General features: G+C 45.3%; 1 protein-coding gene and 34 non-coding genes across 35 annotated transcripts in view; all 35 read right to left on the bottom strand.

Annotated features, from left to right (window-relative positions):
* LOC142803787 (uncharacterized) overlaps positions 1-16,152 on the bottom strand; it is a 373,950-nt gene that overhangs the window by 62,031 nt on the left and 295,767 nt on the right. The window lies entirely within an intron of this gene.
* TRNAY-GUA (transfer RNA tyrosine (anticodon GUA)) lies at positions 246-335 on the bottom strand. Its single transcript is given in 2 exon segments — positions 246-281; positions 299-335. It is a non-coding gene; the product is annotated as a tRNA-Tyr (tRNA).
* Positions 1,043-1,132, bottom strand: TRNAY-GUA (transfer RNA tyrosine (anticodon GUA)). Its single transcript is given in 2 exon segments — positions 1,043-1,078; positions 1,096-1,132. It is a non-coding gene; the product is annotated as a tRNA-Tyr (tRNA).
* TRNAY-GUA (transfer RNA tyrosine (anticodon GUA)) lies at positions 1,838-1,927 on the bottom strand. The gene is given in 2 exon segments: positions 1,838-1,873; positions 1,891-1,927. It is a non-coding gene; the product is annotated as a tRNA-Tyr (tRNA).
* On the bottom strand, positions 2,237-2,326 carry TRNAY-GUA (transfer RNA tyrosine (anticodon GUA)). The gene is given in 2 exon segments: positions 2,237-2,272; positions 2,290-2,326. It is a non-coding gene; the product is annotated as a tRNA-Tyr (tRNA).
* Positions 2,682-2,771, bottom strand: TRNAY-GUA (transfer RNA tyrosine (anticodon GUA)). Its single transcript is given in 2 exon segments — positions 2,682-2,717; positions 2,735-2,771. It is a non-coding gene; the product is annotated as a tRNA-Tyr (tRNA).
* TRNAY-GUA (transfer RNA tyrosine (anticodon GUA)) lies at positions 3,474-3,563 on the bottom strand. The gene is given in 2 exon segments: positions 3,474-3,509; positions 3,527-3,563. It is a non-coding gene; the product is annotated as a tRNA-Tyr (tRNA).
* On the bottom strand, positions 4,265-4,354 carry TRNAY-GUA (transfer RNA tyrosine (anticodon GUA)). The gene is given in 2 exon segments: positions 4,265-4,300; positions 4,318-4,354. It is a non-coding gene; the product is annotated as a tRNA-Tyr (tRNA).
* Positions 4,662-4,751, bottom strand: TRNAY-GUA (transfer RNA tyrosine (anticodon GUA)). The gene is given in 2 exon segments: positions 4,662-4,697; positions 4,715-4,751. It is a non-coding gene; the product is annotated as a tRNA-Tyr (tRNA).
* On the bottom strand, positions 5,058-5,147 carry TRNAY-GUA (transfer RNA tyrosine (anticodon GUA)). Its single transcript is given in 2 exon segments — positions 5,058-5,093; positions 5,111-5,147. It is a non-coding gene; the product is annotated as a tRNA-Tyr (tRNA).
* On the bottom strand, positions 5,456-5,545 carry TRNAY-GUA (transfer RNA tyrosine (anticodon GUA)). Its single transcript is given in 2 exon segments — positions 5,456-5,491; positions 5,509-5,545. It is a non-coding gene; the product is annotated as a tRNA-Tyr (tRNA).
* On the bottom strand, positions 5,852-5,941 carry TRNAY-GUA (transfer RNA tyrosine (anticodon GUA)). Its single transcript is given in 2 exon segments — positions 5,852-5,887; positions 5,905-5,941. It is a non-coding gene; the product is annotated as a tRNA-Tyr (tRNA).
* Positions 6,248-6,337, bottom strand: TRNAY-GUA (transfer RNA tyrosine (anticodon GUA)). Its single transcript is given in 2 exon segments — positions 6,248-6,283; positions 6,301-6,337. It is a non-coding gene; the product is annotated as a tRNA-Tyr (tRNA).
* On the bottom strand, positions 6,648-6,737 carry TRNAY-GUA (transfer RNA tyrosine (anticodon GUA)). The gene is given in 2 exon segments: positions 6,648-6,683; positions 6,701-6,737. It is a non-coding gene; the product is annotated as a tRNA-Tyr (tRNA).
* On the bottom strand, positions 7,044-7,133 carry TRNAY-GUA (transfer RNA tyrosine (anticodon GUA)). Its single transcript is given in 2 exon segments — positions 7,044-7,079; positions 7,097-7,133. It is a non-coding gene; the product is annotated as a tRNA-Tyr (tRNA).
* On the bottom strand, positions 7,444-7,533 carry TRNAY-GUA (transfer RNA tyrosine (anticodon GUA)). Its single transcript is given in 2 exon segments — positions 7,444-7,479; positions 7,497-7,533. It is a non-coding gene; the product is annotated as a tRNA-Tyr (tRNA).
* Positions 7,851-7,940, bottom strand: TRNAY-GUA (transfer RNA tyrosine (anticodon GUA)). The gene is given in 2 exon segments: positions 7,851-7,886; positions 7,904-7,940. It is a non-coding gene; the product is annotated as a tRNA-Tyr (tRNA).
* On the bottom strand, positions 8,256-8,345 carry TRNAY-GUA (transfer RNA tyrosine (anticodon GUA)). Its single transcript is given in 2 exon segments — positions 8,256-8,291; positions 8,309-8,345. It is a non-coding gene; the product is annotated as a tRNA-Tyr (tRNA).
* On the bottom strand, positions 8,652-8,741 carry TRNAY-GUA (transfer RNA tyrosine (anticodon GUA)). The gene is given in 2 exon segments: positions 8,652-8,687; positions 8,705-8,741. It is a non-coding gene; the product is annotated as a tRNA-Tyr (tRNA).
* Positions 9,447-9,536, bottom strand: TRNAY-GUA (transfer RNA tyrosine (anticodon GUA)). The gene is given in 2 exon segments: positions 9,447-9,482; positions 9,500-9,536. It is a non-coding gene; the product is annotated as a tRNA-Tyr (tRNA).
* TRNAY-GUA (transfer RNA tyrosine (anticodon GUA)) lies at positions 9,845-9,934 on the bottom strand. The gene is given in 2 exon segments: positions 9,845-9,880; positions 9,898-9,934. It is a non-coding gene; the product is annotated as a tRNA-Tyr (tRNA).
* Positions 10,241-10,330, bottom strand: TRNAY-GUA (transfer RNA tyrosine (anticodon GUA)). The gene is given in 2 exon segments: positions 10,241-10,276; positions 10,294-10,330. It is a non-coding gene; the product is annotated as a tRNA-Tyr (tRNA).
* TRNAY-GUA (transfer RNA tyrosine (anticodon GUA)) lies at positions 10,637-10,726 on the bottom strand. Its single transcript is given in 2 exon segments — positions 10,637-10,672; positions 10,690-10,726. It is a non-coding gene; the product is annotated as a tRNA-Tyr (tRNA).
* Positions 11,037-11,126, bottom strand: TRNAY-GUA (transfer RNA tyrosine (anticodon GUA)). The gene is given in 2 exon segments: positions 11,037-11,072; positions 11,090-11,126. It is a non-coding gene; the product is annotated as a tRNA-Tyr (tRNA).
* On the bottom strand, positions 11,444-11,533 carry TRNAY-GUA (transfer RNA tyrosine (anticodon GUA)). The gene is given in 2 exon segments: positions 11,444-11,479; positions 11,497-11,533. It is a non-coding gene; the product is annotated as a tRNA-Tyr (tRNA).
* On the bottom strand, positions 11,851-11,940 carry TRNAY-GUA (transfer RNA tyrosine (anticodon GUA)). The gene is given in 2 exon segments: positions 11,851-11,886; positions 11,904-11,940. It is a non-coding gene; the product is annotated as a tRNA-Tyr (tRNA).
* On the bottom strand, positions 12,646-12,735 carry TRNAY-GUA (transfer RNA tyrosine (anticodon GUA)). Its single transcript is given in 2 exon segments — positions 12,646-12,681; positions 12,699-12,735. It is a non-coding gene; the product is annotated as a tRNA-Tyr (tRNA).
* TRNAY-GUA (transfer RNA tyrosine (anticodon GUA)) lies at positions 13,044-13,133 on the bottom strand. The gene is given in 2 exon segments: positions 13,044-13,079; positions 13,097-13,133. It is a non-coding gene; the product is annotated as a tRNA-Tyr (tRNA).
* TRNAY-GUA (transfer RNA tyrosine (anticodon GUA)) lies at positions 13,440-13,529 on the bottom strand. Its single transcript is given in 2 exon segments — positions 13,440-13,475; positions 13,493-13,529. It is a non-coding gene; the product is annotated as a tRNA-Tyr (tRNA).
* Positions 13,836-13,925, bottom strand: TRNAY-GUA (transfer RNA tyrosine (anticodon GUA)). The gene is given in 2 exon segments: positions 13,836-13,871; positions 13,889-13,925. It is a non-coding gene; the product is annotated as a tRNA-Tyr (tRNA).
* Positions 14,236-14,325, bottom strand: TRNAY-GUA (transfer RNA tyrosine (anticodon GUA)). Its single transcript is given in 2 exon segments — positions 14,236-14,271; positions 14,289-14,325. It is a non-coding gene; the product is annotated as a tRNA-Tyr (tRNA).
* TRNAY-GUA (transfer RNA tyrosine (anticodon GUA)) lies at positions 14,641-14,730 on the bottom strand. The gene is given in 2 exon segments: positions 14,641-14,676; positions 14,694-14,730. It is a non-coding gene; the product is annotated as a tRNA-Tyr (tRNA).
* On the bottom strand, positions 15,036-15,125 carry TRNAY-GUA (transfer RNA tyrosine (anticodon GUA)). The gene is given in 2 exon segments: positions 15,036-15,071; positions 15,089-15,125. It is a non-coding gene; the product is annotated as a tRNA-Tyr (tRNA).
* On the bottom strand, positions 15,435-15,524 carry TRNAY-GUA (transfer RNA tyrosine (anticodon GUA)). Its single transcript is given in 2 exon segments — positions 15,435-15,470; positions 15,488-15,524. It is a non-coding gene; the product is annotated as a tRNA-Tyr (tRNA).
* Positions 15,831-15,920, bottom strand: TRNAY-GUA (transfer RNA tyrosine (anticodon GUA)). The gene is given in 2 exon segments: positions 15,831-15,866; positions 15,884-15,920. It is a non-coding gene; the product is annotated as a tRNA-Tyr (tRNA).

Raw genomic sequence — 16,152 nt, 5'->3', positions numbered from 1 at the left:
AGGCTGACGAAATAACGAGAACCATGAAGGTGCATGACATTTATTTACCTTCTCACGCGTATTTACCCCCGATGCTAGTAAAACTGCGACGTTTCTGCAACCTTCCCAATTGTCTCGCATATAAACTTTGGGTGCCAGCACACTTCGCGACGCGTATGACATGTTCTAATTCACTTGGTACATTATGGTGCTGCACATGTGGCAATAAATCACTAATTAAAACATAATGAATAAAAAAAGTTTGCTCCGTCGAGCCGGACTCGAACCAGCGACCTATTAATGTCCGCAGTTGGAAGCTCTACAGTCCACCGCTCTTCCAACTGAGCTATCGACGGAAGATGGCCGTACCAAGGCGCTGATTCATACTTTATGCCGAAGGGATCGCAGGCAGTATTGAGGCTGACGAAATAACGAGAACCATGAAGGTGCATGACATTTATTTACCTTCTCACGCGTATTTACCCCCGATGCTAGTAAAATGGCGACGTTTCTACAACCTTCCCAATCGTCTCGCATATAAACTTTGGGTGCCAGCACACTTTGTGACGCGTATGACATGTTCTAATTCAATTTATACATTATGGTGCTGCACATGTGGCAATAAATCACTAATTAAAACATAAAGAATACTACAAAAAAGCTTGCTCTGTCGAGCCAGATTCGAACCAGCGACCTATGGATGTACGCAGTTAAAACCTATACAGTTCACCGCTCTACCAACTGAGCTATCAACGGCAGATGGCGGTACTCCGGCGCTGATTCATCCTTTATGCCTAAGGGATCGCATGCAGTATTGAGGCTGACGAAATAACGAGAGCCATGAAGCTGCATGACATTTAATTACCTTCTCACGCGTATTTACTCCAATGCTAGTAAAATGGCGACGTTTCTACAACCTTCCCAATCGTCTCGCATATAAACATTAGGTGCCAGCACACTTTGTGACGCGTATGACATGTTCTAATTCACTTTATACAATATGGTGCTGCACGTGGCAATAAATCACTAATTAAAACATAAAGAATACCACAAAAAAGCTTGCTCCGTCGAGCCGGATTCGAACCAGCGACCTATGGATGTACGCAGTTAAAACCTATACAGTGCACTGCTCTACCAGCTGAGCTATCGACGGCAGAAGGCGGTACTCCGGCGCTGATTCATCCTTTATGCCGAAGGGATCGCAGGCAGTATTGAGGCTGACGAAATAACGAGAACCCTAAAGCTGCATGACATTTAATTAACCACTCACGCGTATTTACCCCCGATGCTAGTAAAACTGCGACGTTTCTGCAACCTTCCCAATCGTCTCGCATATAAACTTTGGGTGCCAGCACACTTTGTGACGCGTATGACATGTTCTAATTCACTTTATACATTATGGTGCTGCACATGTGGCAATAAATCACTAATAAAACATGAAGAAAAAAATATAAAAGATTGCTCCGTTGAGCCGGATTCGAACCAGCGACCTATGAATGTCCACAGTTGAAACCTCTACATTTCACTGCTCTACCAACTGAGCTATCGATGGAAGAAGTCGGTACCACGACGCTGATTCATCCTTTGTGTCGAAGGAATTGCAGGCAGTATTGAGGCTGACGAAATAACGAGAACCATAAAGCTGCATGACATTTAATTAACCACTCACGCGTATTTACCCCCGATGCTAGTAAAACTGCGACGTTTCTGCAACCTTCCCAATCGTCTCGCGTATAAACTTTGGGTGCCAGCACACTTCGCGATACGTATGACATGTTCTAATTCACTTGGTACATTATGGTGCTGCACATGTGGCAATTTTTCACTAATTAAAACATTAAGAATAAAAAAAGCTTGCTCCGTCGAGCCGGATTCGAACCAGCGACCTACGGATGTCCGCAATTGTAACCTCTACAGTCCACCGCTCTACCAACTGAGTTATCGACGGAAGATGGCGGTACTACGGTGCTGATTCATCCTTTATGCCCAAGGAATCGCAGGCTTTATAGAGGCTGACGAAATAACGAGAACCATGAAGCTGCATGACATTTACTTACCCACTCACGCGTATTTACCCCCGATGCTAGTAAAATGGCGACGTTTCAACAACCTTCCCAATCGTCTCGCATAAAAACTTTGGGTGGCAGCACACTTTGTGACGCGTATGACTTGTTCTAATTCACTTCATACATTATGGTGCTGCACTTTTGGCAATAAATCACTAATTAAAACATAAAGAATACCACAAAAAGCTTGCTCCGTCGAGTCGGATTCGAACCAGCGATTTATGGATGTCCGCAGTTGGAACCTCTACAGTCCACCGCTCTACCAACTGAGCTATCGACGGAAGATGACAGGACCACGGCGCTGATTCATCCTCGAGCTATCGACGGAAGATGGCGGTATCAAGGCGCTGATTCATCCTTTATGCCGAAGGGATCGCAGGCAGTATTGAGGCTGACGAAATAACGAGAACCACGAAGCTGCATGACATTTATTTACCTTCCCACGCGTATTTACCCCCGATGCTAGTAAAATGGCGACGTTTATACAACCTTCCCAATCGTCTCGCATATAAACTTCTGGTGCCAGCACACTTTGTGACGCGTATGACATGTTCTAATTCACTTTATACATTATGGTGCTGCACATGTGGCAATAAATCACTAATAAACCATGAAGAAAAAAACAAAAAAGATTGCTCCGTTGAGCCGGATTCGAACCAGCGACCTATGAATGTCCACAGTTTAAACCTCTACATTCCACTGCTCTACCAACTGAGCTATCGACGGAAGAAGTCGGTACCACGGCGCTGATTCATCCTTTATGTCGAAGGAATTGCAGGCAGTATTGAGGCTGACGAAATAACGAGAACCATGAAGCTGCATGACATTTATTTACCTTCTCACGCGTATTTACCCCCGATGCTAGTAAAATGGCGACGTTTCTACAACCTTCCCAATCGTCTCGCATATAAACTTTGGGTGCCAGCACACTTTGTGTCGCGTATGAGTTGTTTTATTCACATTGTACGTTATGGTGCTGCACATGTGGCAATAAATCACTAATAAAACATGAAGAAAAAATATAAAAGATTGCTCCGTTGAGCCGGATTCGAACCAGCGACCTATGAATGTCCACAGTTGAAACCTCTACTTTCCACTGCTCTACCAACTGAGCTATCGATGGAAGAAGTCGGTACCACGGCGCTGATTCATCCTTTATGTCGAAGGAATTGCAGGCAGTATTGAGGCTGACGAAATAACGAGAACCATAAAGCTGCATGACATTTAATTAACCTCTCACGCGTATATTCCCCCGATGCTAGTAAGATGGCGACATTTCTAGAACCTTCCCAATCGTCTCGCATACAAACTTTGGGTGCCAGCACACTTCGCGACGCGTATGACATGTTCAAATTCACTTTGTACATTATGGTGCTGAACACGTGGCAATAAATCACTAATTAAAACATAAAGAATAAAAAAGCTTGCTCCGTCGAGCCGGATTCGAACCAGCGACCTATGGATATCCGCAGTTGGAACCTCTACAGTCCACCGCTCTACCAACTGAGCTATCGACGGAAGACGGCGGTACCAAGGCGCTGATTCATCCTTTATTCCGAAGGGATCGCAGGCAATATTGAGGTTGACGAAATAACGAGAACCATGAAGGTGCATGACATTTATTTACCTTCTCACGCGTATTTACCCCCGATGCTAGTAAAATGGCGACGTTTCTACAACCTTCCCAATCGTCTCGCATATAATCTTTGGGTGCCAGCACACTTTGTGACGCGTATGACATGTTCTAATTCACTTTATACATTATGGTGCTGCACATGTGGCAATAAATCACTAATTAAAACATAAAGAATAAAAAAGCTTGCTCCGTCGAGCCGGATTCGAACCAGTGACCTATGGATGTACGCAGTTAAAACCTATACAGTGCACTGCTCTACCAGCTGAGCTATCGACGGCAGAAGGCGGTACTCCGGCGCTGATTCATCCTTTATGCCGAAGGAATCGCAGGCAGTATAAAGGCTGACGATATAACGAGAACCATTAAGCTGCATGACAATTTTTTACAAACTCACGCGTATTTACCCCGGATGCTAGTAAAACTGCGACGTTTCTGCAACATTCCCAATTGTCTTGCATATAAACTTTGGGTGCCAGCACACTTCGCGACGCGTATGACATGTTCTAATTCACATGGTACATTATGGTGCTGCACATGTGGCAATAAATCACTAATTAAAACATAATGAATAAAAAAAGTTTGCTCCGTCGAGCCGGACTCGAACCAGCGACCTATTGATGTCCGCAGTTGGAAGCTCTACAGTCCACCGCTCTTCCAACTGAGCTATCGACGGAAGATGGCCGTACCAAGGCGCTGATTCATCCTTTATGCCGAAGGGATCGCAGGCAGTTTTGAGGCTGACGAAATAACGAGAACCATGAAGCTGCATGATATTTTATTATCTTCTCACGCGTATTTACCCCCGATGCTAGTAAAATGGCGACGTTTCTACAACCTTCCCAATCGTCTCGCATATAAACTTTGGGTGCCAGCACACTTTGTGACGCGCTTGACATGTTTTAATTCACTTTATACAATATGGTGCTGCACGTGGCAATAAATCACTATATAAAACATAAAGAATACCACAAAAAGCTTGCTCCGTCGAGCCGGATTCGAACCAGCGACCTATGGATGTACGCAGTTAAAACCTATACAGTGCACTGCTCTACCAGCTGAGCTATCGACGGCAGAAGGCGGTACTCCGGCGCTGATTCATCCTTTATGCCGAAGAAATCGCAGGCACTATAAAGGCTGACGATAGAACGAGAACCATTAAGCTGCATGACAATTTTTTACAAACTCAAGCGTATTTACCCCGGATGCTAGTAAAACTGCGACGTTTCTGCAACATTCCCAATTGTCTCGCATATAAACTTTGGGTGCCAGCACACTTCGCGACGCGTATGACATGTTCTAATTCACTTGGTACATTATGGTGCTGCACATGTGGCAATAAATCACTAATTAAAACATAATGAATAAAAAAAGTTTGCTCCGTCGAGCCGGACTCGAACCAGCGACCTATTGATGTCCGCAGTTGGAAGCTCTACAGTCCACCGCTCTTCCAACTGAGCTATCGACGGAAGATGGCCGTACCAAGGCGCTGATTCATCCTTTATGCCGAAGGGATCGCAGGCAGTATTGAGGCTGACGAAATAACGAGAACCATGAAGCTGCATGATATTTTATTATCTTCTCACGCGTATTTACCCCCGATGCTAGTAAAATGGCGACGTTTCTACAACCTTCCCAATCGTCTCGCATATAAACTTTGGGTGCTAGCACACTTTGTGACGCGTATGACATGTTCTAATTCACTTTATACAATATGGTGCTACACGTGGCAATAAATCACTAATTAAAACATAAAGAATACCACAAAAAAGCTTGCTCCGTCGAGCCGGATTCGAACCAGCGACCTATGGATGTACGCAGTTAAAACCTATACAGTGCACTGCTCTACCAGCTGAGCTATCGACGGCAGATGGCGGTACTCCGGCGCTGATTCATCCTTTATGCCGAAGTAATCGCAGGCAGTATAAAGGCTGACGATCTAACGAGAACCATTAAGCTGCATGACATTTTTTTACCAAGTCACGCGTATTTACCCCGGATGCTAGTAAAACTGCGACGTTTCTGCAACCTTCCCAATTGTCTCGCATATAAACTTTGGGTGCCAGCACACTTCGCGACGCGTATGACATGTTCTAATTCACTTGGTACATTATGGTGCTGCACATGTGGCAATAAATCACTAGTTAAAACATAATGAATAAATAAAGTTTGCTCCGTCGAGCCGGACTCGAACCAGCGACCTATTGATGTCCGCAGTTGGAAGCTCTACAGCCCACCGCTCTTCCAACTGAGCTATCGACGGAAGATGGCCGTACCAAGGCGCTGATTCAACCTTTATGCCGAAGGAATCGCAGGCAGTATTGAGGCTGACGAAATAACGAGAACCATGAAGCTGCATGACATTTAATTATCTTCTCACGCGTATTTACCCCCGATGCTAGTAAAATGGCGACGTTTCTACAACCTTACCAATCGTCTCGCACATAAACTTTGGGTGCTAGCACACTTCGCGACGCGTATGACATGTTCTAATTCACTTTGTACGTTATGGTGCTGCACATGTGGCAATAAATCACTAATTAAAACATAAAGAATAAAGAAAGCTTGCTCCGTCGAGCCGGATTCGAACCAGCGACCTATGGATATCCGCAGTTGGAACCTCTACAGTCCACCACTCTACCAACTGAGCTATCGACGGAAGACGGCAGTACCAAGGCGCTGATTCATCCTTTATGCCGAAGGGATCGCAGGCAGTATTGAGGCTGACGAAATAACGAGAACCATGAAGGTGCATGACATTTAATTACCTTCTCACGCGTATTTACCCCCGATGCTAGTAAAATGGCGAGGTTTCTACAACCTTCCCAATCGTCTCGCATATAAACTTTGGGTGCCAGCACACTTTGTGACGCGTATGACATGTTCTAATTCACTTTATACATTATGGTGCTGCACATGTGGCAATAAATCACTAATTAAAACATAAAGAATACTATAAAAAAGCTTGCTCCGTCGAGCCAGATTCGAACCAGCGACCTATGCATGTACGGAGCTAAAACCTATACAGTCCACCGCTCTACCAACTGAGCTATCGACGGCAGATGGCGGTACTCCGGCGCTGATTCATCCTTTATGCCGAAGGAATCGCAGGCAGTATAAAGGCTGATGATATAACGAGAACCATGAAGCTGCATGACATTTGCTTACCCACTCACGCGTATTTACCCCCGATGCTAGTAAAACTGCGACGTTTCTGCAACCTTCCCAATCGTCTCGCATATTAACTTTGGGTGCCAGCACACTTCGCGACACGTATGACATGTTCTAATTCACTTGGTACATTGTGGTGCTGCACATGTGGCAATTTTTCACTAGTCGAAACATAAAGAATAAAAAAAGCTTGCTCGGTCGAGCCGGATTCGAACCAGCGACCTATGGATGTCCGCAATTGTAACCTCTACAGTCCACCGCTCTACCAACTGAGCTATCGACGGAAGATGGCGGTACTACGGTGCTGATTCATCCTTTATACCGTAGGAATCGCGGGCTGTATAGAGGCTGACGAAATAACGAGAACCATGAAGCTGCATGACATTTACTTACCCACTCACGCGTATTTACCCCCGATGCTAGTAAAATGGCAACGTTTCTACAACCTTCCCAATCGTCTCGCATAAAAACTTTGGGTGCCAGCACACTTTGTGACGCGTATGACATGTTTTATTTCACTTTATACAATATGCTGCTGCACATGTGGCAATAAATCACTAATTAAAACATAAAGAATACTACAAAAAAGCTTGCTCCGTCGAGCCGGATTCAAACCAGCGACCTATGGATGTACGCATTTAAAACCTATACAGTCCACCGCTCTACCAACTGAGCTATCGACGGCACATGGCGGTACTACGACGCTGATTCATCCTTTATGCCGAAGCAATCGCAGGCAGTATAAAGGCTTACGATATAACGAGAACCATGAAGCTGCATGACATTTACTTACCCACTCTACCCACTCACGCGTATTTAACCCTGATGCTAGTAAAACGGCGACGTTTCTGCAACCTTCCCAATTGTCTCGCATATGAACTTTGGGTGCCAGCACACTTTGTGACGCGTATGACTTGTTTTAATTCACTTTACACATTATGGTGCTGCACAAGTGGCAATAATTTACTAATTAAAACAAAGAATACCACAAAAAAGCTTGCTCCGTCGAGCCGGATTCACACCAGCGACCTATGGATGTACGCAGTTAAAAACTATACAGTCCACCGCTCTACCAACTGAGCTATCGACGGCACATGGCGGTACTACGATGCTGATTCATCCTTTATGCCGAAGGAATCGCAGGCAGTATAAAGGCTGACGATATAACGAGAACCATAAAGCTGCATGACATTTACTTACCCACCCTACCCACTCACGCGTATTTACCCCTGATGCTACTAAAACGGCGACGTTTCTGCGACCTTCCCAATCGTCTTGCATATGAACTTTGGGTGCCAGCACACTTCGCGACGCGTATGACATGTTCTAATTCACTTTGTACGTTATGGTGCTGCACATGTGGCAATTAATCACTAATTAAAACATAAAGAATAAAAAAAGCTTGCTCGGTCGAGCCGGATTTGAACCAGCGACCTATGGATATCCGCAGTTGGAGCCTCTACAGTCCACCGCTCTACCAACTGAGCTATCGACGGAAGATGGCGGTACCAAGGCGCTGATTCATCCTTTATGCCGAAGGGATCGCAGGCAGTATTGAGGCTGAAGAAATAACGAGAACCATGAAGCTGCATGACATTTACTTACCCACTCACGCGTATTTACCCCTGATGCTAGTAAAACGGCGACGTTTCTGCAACCTTCCCAATCGTCTCGCATATAAACTTTGGGTGCTAGCACACTTCGCGACGCGTATGACATGTTCTAATTCACTTTGTATTTTATGGTGCTGCACATGTGGCAATAAATCACTAATTAAAACATAAAGAATAAAAAAAGCTTGCTCCGTCGAGCCGGATTCAAACCAGCGACCTATGGATATCCGCAGTTGGAACCTCTACAGTCCACCGCTCTACCAACTGAGCTATCGACGGAAGACGGCGGTACCAAGGCGCTGATTCATCCTTTATTCCGAAGGGATCGCAGGCAGTATTGAGGCTGACGAAATAACGAGAACCATGAAGGTGCATGACATTTATTTACCTTCTCACGCGTATTTACCCCCGATGCTAGTAAAATGGCGACGTTTCTACAACCTTCCCAATCGTGTCGCATATAAACTTTGGGTGCCAGCACACTTTGTGACGCGTATGACATGTTCTAATTCACTTTATACATTATGGTGCTGCACATGTGGCAATAAGTCACTAATTAAAACATAAAGAATACTACAAAAAAGCTTGCTCTGTCGAGCCAGATTCGAACCAGCGACCTATGGATGTACGCAGTTAAAACCTATACAGTTCACCGCTCTACCAACTGAGCTATCAACGGCAGATGGCGGTACTCCGGCGCTGATTCGTCCTTTATGCCGAAGGAATTGCAGGCAGTATTGAGGCTGACGAAATAACGAGAACCCTAAAGCTGCATGACATTTAATTAACCACTCACGCGTATTTACCCCTGATGCTAGTAAAACTGCGACGTTTCTGCAACCTTCCCAATCGTCTCGCATATAAACTTTGGGTGCCAGCACACTTTGTGACGCGTATGACATGTTCTAATTCACTTTATACATTATGGTGCTGCACATGTGGCAATAAATCACTAATAAAACATAATGAATAAAAAAAGTTTGCTCCGTCGAGCCGGACTCGAACCAGCAACCTATTGATGTCCGCAGTTGGAAGCTCTACAGTCCACCGCTCTTCCAACTGAGCTATCGACGGAAGATGGCCGTACCAAGGCGCTGATTCATCCTTTATGCCGAAGGGATCGCAGGCAGTATTGAGGCTGACGAAATAACGAGAACCATGAAGCTGCATGATATTTTATTATCTTCTCACGCGTATTTACCCCCGATGCTAGTAAAATGGCGACGTTTCTACAACCTTCCCAATCGTCTCGCATATAAACTTTGGGTGCTAGCACACTTTGTGACGCGTATGACATGTTCTAATTCACTTTATACAATATGGTGCTGCACGTGGCAATAAATCACTAATTAAAACATAAAGAATACCACAAAAAAGCTTGCTCCGTCGAGCCGGATTCGAACCAGCGACCTATGGATGTACGCAGTTAAAACCTATACAGTGCACTGCTCTACCAGCTGAGCTATCGACGGCAGATGGCGGTACTCCGGCGCTGATTCATCCTTTATGCCGAAGTAATCGCAGGCAGTATAAAGGCTGACGATCTAACGAGAACCATTAAGCTGCATGACATTTTTTTACCAAGTCACGCGTATTTACCCCGGATGCTAGTAAAACTGCGACGTTTCTGCAACCTTCCCAATTGTCTCGCATATAAACTTTGGGTGCCAGCACACTTCGCGACGCGTATGACATGTTCTAATTCACTTGGTACATTATGGTGCTGCACATGTGGCAATAAATCACTAGTTAAAACATAATGAATAAATAAAGTTTGCTCCGTCGAGCCGGACTCGAACCAGCGACCTATTGATGTCCGCAGTTGGAAGCTCTACAGCCCACCGCTCTTCCAACTGAGCTATCGACGGAAGATGGCCGTACCAAGGCGCTGATTCATCCTTTATGCCGAAGGGATCGCAGGCAGTATTGAGGCTGACGAAATAACGAGAACCATGAAGCTGCATGACATTTAATTATCTTCTCACGCGTATTTACCCCCGATGCTAGTAAAATGGCGACGTTTCTACAACCTTCCCAATCGTCTCGCATATAAACTTTGGGTGCTAGCACACTTCGCGACGCGTATGACATGTTCTAATTCACTTTGTACGTTATGGTGCTGCACATGTGGCAATAAATCACTAATTAAAACATAAAGAATAAAGAAAGCTTGCTCCGTCGAGCCGGATTCGAACCAGCGACCTATGGATATCCGCAGTTGGAACCTCTACAGTCCACCACTCTACCAACTGAGCTATCGACGGAAGACGGCAGTACCAAGGCGCTGATTCATCCTTTATGCCGAAGGGATCGCAGGCAGTATTGAGGCTGACGCAATAACGAGAACCATGAAGGTGCATGACATTTAATTACCTTCTCACGCGTATTTACCCCCGATGCTAGTAAAATGGCGAGGTTTCTACAACCTTCCCAATCGTCTCGCATATAAACTTTGGGTGCCAGCACACTTTGTGACGCGTATGACATGTTCTAATTCACTTTATACATTATGGTGCTGCACATGTGGCAATAAATCACTAATTAAAACATAAAGAATACTACAAAAAAGCTTGCTCCGTCGAGCCAGATTCGAACCAGCGACCTATGCATGTACGCAGCTAAAACCTATACAGTCCACCGCTCTACCAACTGAGCTATCGACGGCACATGGCGGTACTACGACGCTGATTCATCCTTTATGCCGAAGCAATCGCAGGCAGTATAAAGGCTGACGATATAACGAGAACCATGAAGCTGCATGACATTTACTTACCCACTCTACCCACTCACGCGTATTTACCCCTGATGCTAGTAAAACGGCGACGTTTCTGCAACCTTCCCAATTGTCTCGCATATGAACTTTGGGTGCCAGCACACTTTGTGACGCGTATGACATGTTTTAATTCACTTTACACATTATGGTGCTGCACATGTGGCAATAATTTACTAATTAAAACAAAGAATACCACAAAAAAGCTTGCTCCGTCGAGCCGGATTCACACCAGCGACCTATGGATGTACGCAGTTAAAAACTATACAGTCCACCGCTCTACCAACTGAGCTATCGACGGCACATGGCGGTACTACGATGCTGATTCATCCTTTATGCCGAAGGAATCGCAGGCAGTATAAAGGCTGACGATATAACGAGAACTATAAAGCTGCATGACATTTACTTACCCACCCTACCCACTCACGCGTATTTACCCCTGATGCTACTAAAACGGCGACGTTTCTGCGACCTTCCCAATCGTCTTGCATATGAACTTTGGGTGCCAGCACACTTCGCGACGCGTATGACATGTTCTAATTCACTTTGTACGTTATGGTGCTGCACATGTGGCAATAATTTACTAATTAAAACAAAGAATACCACAAAAAAGCTTGCTCCGTCGAGCCGGATTCACACCAGCGACCTATGGATATCCGCAGTTGGAACCTCTACAGTCCACCGCTCTACCAACTGAGCTATCGACGGAAGACGGCGGTACCAAGGCGCTGATTCATCCTTTATTCCGAAGGGATCGCAGGCAGTATTGAGGCTGACGAAATAACGAGAACCATGAAGGTGCATGACATTTATTTACCTTCTCACGCGTATTTACCCCCGATGCTAGTAAAATGGCGACGTTTCTGCAACCTTCCCAATCGTGTCGCATATAAACTTTGGGTGCCAGCACACTTTGTGACGCGTATGACATGTTCTAATTCACTTTATACATTATGGTGCTGCACATGTGGCAATAAGTCACTAATTAAAACATAAAGAATACTACAAAAAAGCTTGCTCTGTCGAGCCAGATTCGAACCAGCGACCTATGGATGTACGCAGTTAAAACCTATACAGTTCACCGCTCTACCAACTGAGCTATCAACGGCAGATGGCGGTACTCCGGCGCTGATTCGTCCTTTATGCCGAAGGAATTGCAGGCAGTATTGAGGCTGACGAAATAACGAGAACCCTAAAGCTGCATGACATTTAATTAACCACTCACGCGTATTTACCCCTGATGCTAGTAAAACTGCGACGTTTCTGCAACCTTCCCAATCGTCTCGCATATAAACTTTGGGTGCCAGCACACTTTGTGACGCGTATGACATGTTCTAATTCACTTTATACATTATGGTGCTGCACATGTGGCAATAAATCACTAATAAAACATAATGAATAAAAAAAGTTTGCTCCGTCGAGCCGGACTCGAACCAGCAACCTATTGATGTCCGCAGTTGGAAGCTCTACAGTCCACCGCTCTTCCAACTGAGCTATCGACGGAAGATGGCCGTACCAAGGCGCTGATTCATCCTTTATGCCGAAGGGATCGCAGGCAGTATTGAGGCTGACGAAATAACGAGAACCATGAAGCTGCATGATATTTTATTATCTTCTCACGCGTATTTACCCCCGATGCTAGTAAAATGGCGACGTTTCTACAACCTTCCCAATCGTCTCGCATATAAACTTTGGGTGCTAGCACACTTTGTGACGCGTATGACATGTTCTAATTCACTTTATACAATATGGTGCTGCACGTGGCAATAAATCACTAATTAAAACATAAAGAATACCACAAAAAAGCTTGCTCCGTCGAGCCGGATTCGAACCAGCGACCTATGGATGTACGCAGTTAAAACCTATACAGTGCACTGCTCTACCAGCTGAGCTATCGACGGCAGATGGCGGTACTCCGGCGCTGATTCATCCTTTATGCCGAAGTAATCGCAGGCAGTATAAAGGCTGACGATCTAACGAGAACCATTAAGCTGCATGACATTTTTTTACCAAGTCACGCGTATTTACCCCGGATGCTAGTAAAACTGCGACGTTTCTGCAACCTTCCCAATTGTCTCGCATATAAACTTTGGGTGCCAGCACACTTCGCGACGCGTATGACATGTTCTAATTCACTTGGTACATTATGGTGCTGCACATGTGGCAATAAATCACTAGTTAAAACATAATGAATAAATAAAGTTTGCTCCGTCGAGCCGGACTCGAACCAGCGACCTATTGATGTCCGCAGTTGGAAGCTCTACAGCCCACCGCTCTTCCAACTGAGCTATCGACGGAAGATGGCCGTACCAAGGCGCTGATTCATCCTTTATGCCGAAGGGATCGCAGGCAGTATTGAGGCTGACGAAATAACGAGAACCATGAAGCTGCATGACATTTAATTATCTTCTCACGCGTATTTACCCCCGATGCTAGTAAAATGGCGACGTTTCTACAACCTTCCCAATCGTCTCGCATATAAACTTTGGGTGCTAGCACACTTCGCGACGCGTATGACATGTTCTAATTCACTTTGTACGTTATGGTGCTGCACATGTGGCAATAAATCACTAATTAAAACATAAAGAATAAAGAAAGCTTGCTCCGTCGAGCCGGATTCGAACCAGCGACCTATGGATATCCGCAGTTGGAACCTCTACAGTCCACCACTCTACCAACTGAGCTATCGACGGAAGACGGCAGTGCCAAGGCGCTGATTCATCCTTTATGCCGAAGGGATCGCAGGCAGTATTGAGGCTGACGCAATAACGAGAACCATGAAGGTGCATGACATTTAATTACCTTCTCACGCGTATTTACCCCCGATGCTAGTAAAATGGCGAGGTTTCTACAACCTTCCCAATCGTCTCGCATATAAACTTTGGGTGCCAGCACACTTTGTGACGCGTATGACATGTTCTAATTCACTTTATACATTATGGTGCTGCACATGTGGCAATAAATCACTAATTAAAACATAAAGAATACTACAAAAAAGCTTGCTCCGTCGAGCCAGATTCGAACCAGCGACCTATGCATGTACGCAGCTAAAACCTATACAGTCCACCGCTCTACCAACTGAGCTATCGACGGCACATGGCGGTACTACGACGCTGATTCATCCTTTATGCCGAAGCAATCGCAGGCAGTATAAAGGCTGACGATATAACGAGAACTATAAAGCTGCATGACATTTACTTACCCACCCTACCCACTCACGCGTATTTACCCCTGATGCTACTAAAACGGCGACGTTTCTGCGACCTTCCCAATCGTCTTGCATATGAACTTTGGGTGCCAGCACACTTCGCGACGCGTATGACATGTTCTAATTCACTTTGTACGTTATGGTGCTGCACATGTGGCAATTAATCACTAATTAAAACATAAAGAATAAAAAAAGCTTGCTCCGTCGAGCCGGATTTGAACCAGCGACCTATGGATATCCGCAGTTGGAGCCTCTACAGTCCACCGCTCTACCAACTGAGCTATCGACGGAAGATGGCGGTACCAAGGCGCTGATTCATCCTTTATGCCGAAGGGATCGCAGGCAGTATTGAGGCTGAAGAAATAACGAGAACCATGAAGCTGCATGACATTTACTTACCCACTCACGCGTATTTACCCTGATGCTAGTAAAACGGCGACGTTTCTGCAACCTTCCCAATCGTCTCGCATATAAACTTTGGGTGCTAGCACACTTCGCGACGCGTATGACATGTTCTAATTCACTTTGTAGTTTATGGTGCTGCACATGTGGCAATAAATCACTAATTAAAACATAAAGAATAAAAAAAGCTTGCTCCGTCGAGCCGGATTCAAACCAGCGACCTATGGATATCCGCAGTTGGAACCTCTACAGTCCACCGCTCTACCAACTGAGCTGTCGACGGAAGACGGCGGTACCAAGGCGCTGATTCATCCTTTATGCCGAAGGGATCGCAGGCAGTATTGAGGCTGACGAAATAACGAGAACCACGAAGCTGCATGACATTTAATTACCTTTTCACGCGTATTTACTCCCGATGCTAGTAAAATGGCGACGTTTATACAACCTTCCCAATCGTCTCGCATATAAACTTTGGGTGCCAGCACACTTTGTGACGCGCTTGACATGTTTTAATTCACTTTATACATTATGGTGCTGCACATGTGGCAATAAATCACTAATTAAAACATAAAGAATACCACAAAAAGCTTGCTCCGTCGAGCCGGATTCGAACCAGCGACCTATGGATGTACGCAGTTAAAACCTATACAGTCCACCGCTCTACAAACTGAGCTATTGACGGCAGATGGCGGTACTACGACGCTGATTCATCCTTTATGCCGAAGGAATCGACGGCAGTATAAAGGCTGACGATATAACGAGAACCATGAAGCTGCATGACATTTACTTTCCCACTTACGCGTATTTACCCCTGATGCTAGTAAAACGGCGACGTTTCTGCAACCTCCCCAATCGTCTCGCATATAAACTTTGGGTGCTAGCAGACTTCGCGACACGTAGGACATGTTCTAATTCAATTTGTAGTTTATAGTGCTGCACATGTGGCAATAAATCACTAATTAAAACATAAAGAATAAAAAAAGCTTGCTCCGTCGAGCCGGATTCGAACCAGCGACCTATGGATATCCGCAGTTGGAACCTCTACAGTCCACCGCTCTACCAACTGAGCTATCGACGGAAGACGGCGGTACCAAGGCGCTGATTCATCCTTTATGCCGAAGGGATCGCAGGCAGTATTGAGGCTGACGAAATAACGAGAACCATGAAGGCGCATGACATTTAATTACCTTCTCACGCGTATTTACCCCCGATGCTAGTAAAATGGCGACGTTTCTACAACCTTCCCAATCGTCTCGCATATAAACTTTGGGTGCCAGCACACTTTGTGACGCGTATGACATGTTCTAATT

This window comes from Rhipicephalus microplus, chromosome 3, assembly GCF_043290135.1.
Source record: "Rhipicephalus microplus isolate Deutch F79 chromosome 3, USDA_Rmic, whole genome shotgun sequence".
Classification (NCBI taxonomy): domain Eukaryota; kingdom Metazoa; phylum Arthropoda; class Arachnida; order Ixodida; family Ixodidae; genus Rhipicephalus; species Rhipicephalus microplus.
This window is presented reverse-complemented; position numbering and strand designations above follow the sequence as displayed.